Source organism: Galeopterus variegatus, unplaced genomic scaffold (genome assembly GCF_000696425.1).
Source record: "Galeopterus variegatus unplaced genomic scaffold, G_variegatus-3.0.2 Scaffold2710, whole genome shotgun sequence".
NCBI classification, from domain to species: Eukaryota; Metazoa; Chordata; class Mammalia; order Dermoptera; family Cynocephalidae; genus Galeopterus; species Galeopterus variegatus.
The window spans coordinates 286,249-294,039 of NW_007728821.1; the positions used below are offsets into that span (position 1 = coordinate 286,249).

At 40.9% G+C, this 7,791-nt stretch overlaps 1 pseudogene; it reads right to left on the reverse strand.

Moving 5' to 3' along the window:
* Positions 1 to 6,723: 6,723 nt before the first annotated feature.
* LOC103598688 lies at positions 6,724 to 7,398 on the reverse strand (annotated as a pseudogene).
* Between the last annotated feature and the right edge of the window lie 393 nt (positions 7,399 to 7,791).

Consider the following 7,791-nt stretch of genomic DNA (forward strand, 5'->3'; position numbering starts at 1 on the left):
AAGAACTCAATTTGGATATGTCCTAATAATATTGATTTGTGGTCCTTTCCATTAAAAAAAAATCTTTTTGGGGAGTTAGGTGAGGACAGGAGAGTGCAGAGATGTTTGAGGAGAGGAGTGAGAGGGGTCAAAATCTCACTTGCTTAATAAACTATAAAATTCTTCTTCCAGGCAGAAAGGAGACAATTGCAGGTTTTATTACTATCTAAATGAACGGGTTTTAATTGCTCTGATATACTGCAATGCTTCTTTGCTTCATTAAGTGTATTAACAGTCTGATCCTGCAGTGGGATAGAACAGAAAAAAAAAAATTAAATGGGTTAAAACCATGACTCAAATAATTAGCTTATAGCAATATATATCTGAAACAATTGATTCTGACCTGATCTTTTTATCTCTGTGTGTGAACTGACTTTTTTAAAATTAAATGGGTTAAAACCATGACTCAAATAATTAGCTTATAGCAATATACATCTGAAACAATTGATTCTGACCTGATCTTTTTATCTCTGTGTGTGAACTGACTTTTTTAAAAATAAAAACATTCTTTATTCATTGTCTCACAAAAAACATTGCTGACCATCTACACTGGTAAACCAGAGTAATTGATGCATTATAAAGATAACAGGCACCATTTATTCAGTTCCTACTATGTGCCAGATATTTAATATACTTAAGGTGTATTATAATTAATATAACTTTTGCAATTACTTAATGTAATTACTCAACCATTTGAATGCATTACTATGAATGAATGACTATATGGCATGCTCTGGGGTAGAGATATGAATCCGATGATGTAAACAATCCTGTCCCTATTTTACAGATGAGGAAACTGAGGTCCAGAGAAGTTGGGACTTGCTGAAGTCCCACAGTTTGTCAGTGACAAAACTTAGTGTTGAACTGAAGCCTCTTTAATGCTGAGGTTGTTGTTCTTTCCAATACATCCCTGTATTCTGGATTTGTAATATTTTTTATTTTGTTTCTTAACAAATGCATATAAGACAACCACAGTTCACCAGCCATAACACTACCTCCAAGACAGATGAGGGCACTCAACTGCAAAGACATAATTAAATACTTAACTTTTTTTTCTTTCTATCAGAGAAGCCCAGAGATGATCTTTAAAAAAATTTAAAATTTTTTTTAAAAAGCCAGACATAGGCAAAAACTGAGGCTTCTGTAATTTTAGTGACCAGTCTACATATCTTATAAGCATATTGTCATCTTGGCCTGTAAGGAGTTATCACAATCATTATAGTATTGTTGCAGTTATTGGTTTTAAAATAAAATGCAAAGTCCCAGCTATTTAAAGTATGATTAATGAATTTTGGCTCTTACACTGTGTTTCTGTATTTCTTTTTCTTTTTTTCTCTCTCTCTTTTTCCCCCTCTCTTTCCTTGGGCATTTTATGTGAACCACAAAATTACAGGTCTGTGTCTTATTGCACTTTATGGGTGGGCAAAGTAGGGCAGGGTGATAACCCTAGGGAATATTAATAATTCTTGTTTCAACAAGCCTAAATTTATACCATTGTCAGAAGTTAATTGCTCAATTATACTCCTGGTATTCAGGATTACTAAGTACAAAGTTATAGTAGTGGGAACAAAGGTTTATCAGTTTTACAAAAGTTATCTCCCCAAGATGTGTGCTACTGGCAATGAGGAAATAATTACTTTGGAACACTTTATTTATTGAACAAAAAATGGAGGTGATTTATATAGTTACTAGGTAATACTTCTGAGTTCCAAAGTCATATGGAGCACATGCAAATGTTTATAAACTTATAAAGTGCTTGAGTCTGGATTTCTGAATGAGCTGGAAAACACTACTATTGGCTCCTAGAAAACACAGCTCTTGATTCCCAGACCCACGTATTCTACTTTTTGAGTTAGCGCAAATAGCTGCATGTATAATTAATTATATTATTAAATGTTACTGATTCAGTGAGTATACCATAGTTTGGACGGTTGTGTTCCATCCTCATAAAAGCATTGCCTTCAAGCTGACACTTCAGTTCTGAACTTCTTCTACCAGTTTCCGGATGGTGCTGTGTATTGTGTGACTAGTTCATGCCATGTCATAGGCTTGCCTTTGTACTTCCTTTGCTGCAAAATGGGGTCCCTGGTCAGTCATTATGTTATGTGGGAGTCAATACCCAACATTCTTTAAACCTTCAGATAATGGGACTGGCTGAAGTCTTACAAGCAGAAAAGGCAAGCCCGCATATGAAATACATGTCCATTCCTATCAGAATAAATTACTTGCCCTTTCAGAGACTTGTCAATCAAGTGTCCAGCTGGTCTCCTTGGGGGATGCTGCTATATTGGGAACTCAGCATTGGATTCTATTGATGATTGCTGCATATTTGTATTGGCAGTAGCTAGATCAGCTTTGGTAATCTAATTGGATTTTAAGGGTTTGGGCCATGCATAGACTCTATCCTTACCTTCTTGATCATTTTATGTGATCATAATGTCAGCACTGGGGTAGGTAATAACAGAGACTAAAACCAACTAGCCAGTTTTTTATCTCTTCTTGATTGTTCAGTGCTTCCTCTATGATGGGTGCTGTCTAGTGGGTATGCAACAAGAAAATCTTCATACTTCATGCTCTCTTCCATGTGTCACTTCTACATGCCCTACCATAGAACCTCTTATGTTGTTACTTCTGTCTTTCTTCTTTCAGGGTACTGATCACTGGGCCAAGCCATTTGCCACTCTCCTTGAATCCATATGTCTTCTGAACTTGAGTTACTTTTTTTTTGTGCGAAATATATAACAAGATGCCTCCACCTGAGACTGTACATTGGGAGGATTTTCTCTCGCCACTTTCCTTCAAAGCTGTTCCTCAAGGGCTGTAATGTGGCTGCTATCTAATTTCAGATTTTACCCATATACTGAACTGACCTGATCATGACCGAGCCTTATGCTTTGTCTTCCACTATTTGCTGGGCATAAGGATCTTCTATATGGCTATGGCTGTGAGCTGGGGCAGAGGTGCGGGGGCAACATCAGTGGATGACCTGGGGTGCTTGGTGATTTGTGAATACAGCTTGAATTGGCCCTCTAGTCCTGCTTGAGCTTAATCCAAGATGTACCACTTAGAACCCTCAATGAATTGTTTCTGGACACTTCTGACCTTGCAACTTAGTGGGCTTGATAGAACCCAGCTCATGACAGGCAGCTGTGGCTCAGTTGTCATTTGGTTTTCCATGTTCAGCCACTCCATCTATTCCAGGCCCAGTAGTATTCCAAGAGTTGTTGTTTAAAAGGCATGATCTTACTCCAGACCCTCAGCAATCTGTGTTGTCATTCTCTTATTGGTCCTTGTCATGATCTCTACATGCCATCTTTTCTTATCACTGATACCTCTAATGTCATAATGTCTTCCAGATTTTTATGCCAAGTGACAAGTTTACTTGCAATGCACCTTTCATCATATGTCTAGCTGGGTTATGTTGTGACAACTCTAGTTGTAGACCTTTGGGCAAGTAAAGGTAGTGAGGGCACAAATTATCTTAAATAATGAAAAAAGAGGACAGTACTAGCTTTAAATTGATATGTTTGGTCCATTACTGCAAACTCAGAAGATTCAGGAGAATCTGGAGATTCTAGACGTTCATGGGCATCATGCCTAACATCTTTAGCATATTTTGAGGTGTTCCATCCTTTTCCAAACAGGATACTGACCTTGGCAAAGCTGGCCTTCACTGGTTGGGAGTTTTTGGCCTGCTGCTTAACTTTTGTTCATGGGCATCATCCCTAACATCTTTAGCATATTTTGAGGTGTTCAATCCTTTTCCAAACAGTATACTGACCTTGGCAAAGCTGGCCTTCACTGGTTGGGAGTTTTTGGCCTGCTGCTTAACTTTCTCTGTTTGTACTCTGCAGAAGATGAGAGCTTCTTTGTATGTTATCAAAGAGGCCCTCTCTGACTTTCACACTTAGCTTTCTGTTAGATTAATGGTTCTCAGCTTTTTGTTGCATTATTCAGAAATTCAACAGAATTTAATAGCCATCCAAACACATTGCTTTTGTAATTACTATTTCTGCCATATTTCTAAAATTCTTAATGCATCAAACCAGTTAATACATTCCCTTACACCACTATATCATTCTCATTTAACACCAATGAAGATTTTAACAATTAAACAGACATCTTGTATCTGTATCTTCATGTGCACCACCTGCCACCACTGATGAGGTCCTGCTGATAGCTAGAAAGCAAGTTACCCAGATCTACAACCCAGTTTTAGTACCTGATTTTTGGTCGACTTCTGGTAGTAACTGTATCAGGTTTGGTTCCCTGAGAAGCAGTCTGAGATGGAGTTTGGTGTGTAGGATTTTTATCAAGAAGTAGCCTTTACATCAAAACTTGTGGAAGAGATGGGAAGCAAGCAGGATTGAGTGGAAGAAGAAGTTGATCTATGGTACAATCTCAATAATAAAGTAGGTAAACTCCATGGGGCACACTAAAGCTAGTATGTTTCTCCAGATTGGCCACAAGTTGTGCTGAGATTATTCAGCTTTAATCAATCATTGATTAGTCATTGCTTGTGGGCTGCCATTGGAGGAAGTGTGAACTTGGATTGTTATGGAATGGACTTAACAAAGAAGTGGTCAGCACTCAGAGGGTTGGAGAGTCAGGCATTTTATTATGTTGTCGGGCCCAGACAAGCTAGTGCTCCAAGTTCTGAGCCCCGAGATCAAAGGTTACAGGGTTTATATAGGCAAACTCTTCTGGGTTTTTAAGTTTTGCTTTCTCAGCATTCATGTAGCTAATACAGTAATATGTTTATTTCTCAGCATTCATGTAGCTATTGCAATAAGCAAGCACAGTTTATAGGAGCGAGAATGCAGAGCAGTTGATTATCAGTAAAGCTGATACAATAAGCAGGTTCTGTTTTAAAGGCAAAACAGTCTAAAGAAAGAAGTAATTTTGAATTTTTCCAACATTCCCCCCCTTTGATGCTCTCAACATTGGAGTGAGCATTACCTTCATGATTTTTGTTTTTCAGGGGAATATAAGTGCATTCCTGTGATGACAAGGCCATCTGTAATTTGATTGACTCTAAATGAGACAAAATGAACCTGATAAGGCAATTTAAAATACATGTGCCAAATAAGAGAGCTAAGAATAATGTGAACAATGGACCTGCTAGAGGCAAAAGTCAGGGTAGTCAGCTCCGAGTGTTTGTCCATGAGAATCAAGACTTTTCTAATTTCTCCCTCCTTTGTGCATGTTTCCTCTAGCCCAGAGCTAGGGGAAGTATGTTTGCCAGGGTCAGTAAGTCAAGTGCACATGCATGTGGTCAAGGAAGAGGCTATCTTTAGAAGGCCCATTGCCATCATGAGATGGCTAAAAGACATCCTTTTGACAAGAAATAAAGGAGTATTAGCAAAAAAACATTAATATTATTCCAATCCTCTGGGGTTACTGCTATCAATCCTATAGCAAAAAGGAAAACAAGCAATACAACCAAAACTAAAGGCAAGGGGTGACATATGCTTATAATTTACTAAAAAATAAGTCAGTGTACTTGTTATGTCCCTTGGTAGTAAGATCCTCAGCTTTGGCCTTGTGTGGATCAGCCAGCCTACAGAGTGGCTGAAGCAGGGTGGTGATGATTAGCGGGGCATCTCTGGAACTGGATCTTGAGCAGGTCAGAGGGGTCAGCCTTCATGGACCACAAGGTGCCATCGTCTGGGGAAGCCACCTGTTTCACTCATGTATGATGGATCCGAGGAATTAAACCTGCAACATTAACTGCAGTAGGGGTAGTTAGTACAACCATGTGTGGCCCCATCCAGATCGGCTTTTAGGAACACTTTTTCCAGTCTTTTACCCCTACTGTTTCACCAGGTTGGAACTGGTGTGCCCAATTTCCTAAAGGAATGGGAGCTCATTCTAAAACTGCCCTGGTTATCTGTCTGAAGGTCCTGGCCAGCGACTGCAAGTACTGCAATATTTCCATCTCCCCCAACTGGTGAGGATCCCCCTGCAATCTAGCTATAAGTGGGGGTGGTCTCCCATACGTGATTTCAAAAGGGGAATATCCTGTTCGCCCTGTCATACCCTGGACCCATAACAAAGCTAAGGGAAGCATATCTATCCAGGGTAGCCCTGTCTCCTGCAAAGCTTGGCTAAAGTAGTCTTTAGGGTCCAGTTCATGCATTCTACTTTCCCTGAGTTCTACAGCCAGTATGCTGTGTGGAGCTTCCATTGTATCCCCAGCATTTTGGCTAGTCCTTGATTGACCTTTTCAACAAATGCTGGTCCATTGTCTGACCCTATTGTCAGATGGAATCTGTATCTTGGGACAATTTCCCTTGAAAGGTCCTTTGTGACCTCCTGGGCTTGTTTAGAATGTGTGGGCAGTGCCTCCATCCATCCAGTGAATGCACATGTTATTACTAGCAAATACTTATAGCCCCTGCAGGATTTTACTTTGGTGAAGTCTATTACCAGGTCCTCAAAGGGTGATCTCCTGGCTGGCTGGACTCTGGGGCTGGCTGGGTAGTTGGTGTTGTTTTGAATGCAGGTCAGGCATTGGGAGCTGACCTGAGCACAGAGGGAAGTCAATTTGGGGATGAAATAGCAGCAACTTAGCATGGTCTCCAGGGCCATTTTCCCTCAGTGAGTCAGTTTGTGATACTCCAGGACCAGTTGGTGGGCCAATCACTGAGAAATCATTAGTCTGTGGTCTCAGAGCCTACACCATCATTCAGGGATTTTAATTTCACCTTCTTCTTCTGCCCATTGAGTCTCCTCCTTTGTGTACTTCAGCTGCTGTGCTGTTTCTGGCACCAGCATTATTTTGGCAGTTTCATGCAGGCCTTTAGCAGGCTCTGTTTGGGCAGCTATTCTCTTGGCTGTTTGATCAGCCAGCTGGTTTCCTTTACTGATCCTGTCAGTGCCTTTTTGATGTTCCTTGCAGTGTATAATGGCCACTTGGGTGGTCTCCCAAACTGCTTCAAGGAGCTGGAGAATTTCTTGCTTACTTTTGATTGTCTTTCCCCCTGCCATCAGCAGGCCCCTTTCTTTGTATGGGGCCCTATGGACATGTAAGGTTGCTAAGGCATATTTAGAGTCAGTGTAAATGTTGACTCATTTTCCTTTTGAGAGTCTGAGTGCTTGGATCAGTACCCATAGCTCTGCTCACTGTGCTGACCAGCCGTTGGGCAAGGTTTTTGCCTCTATAACTTCTTCATGAGTTGTTACTGCATATCCAGCTCTCCACTGTCCTTCCTGAACATAACTGCTCCTGTCTGTGAACAGTTCCACGTCTGGGTCAGTCAAGGGCAAGTCTAACAAATTGGGCCTGCTGGAGTATATTTCGTCCATTAGTTCTTCACAGTCATGGTCCAGGGAGCAAGACTCGGCAGGTAGGAGCATGGCTGGGTTCAGAGTCCACACTGTTTGAAGGCTCACCTGGGGATTTTAGCAGAGGAGTCCTTGATAGTGAGTCATCCTGGAGTTGGTCAGTCATTTGTATCCTCAACTCTTCATTATGGTGGTCACCACATAAGTCATTTTTACATTGAGATTTTGTCCCAAAGTGAGTTTGTCTGCCTCATGGACTAGGGCAACACTGGCTGCCAGGGCCCACAAGCAGGGTGGCCAGCTAGTTACCACAGTATCCAGTTGTTTGGACAAGTATGTCACTGGAACCTGCCAGTGCCCTATGGTCTGGGTGAGGACCCCCACAGCCACATGATCTCTCTCATGTACAAAGAAGTTAAAGTACTGAGTTATATCTGGAATTCCTAGGGCAGGAGCCTAGGGTAA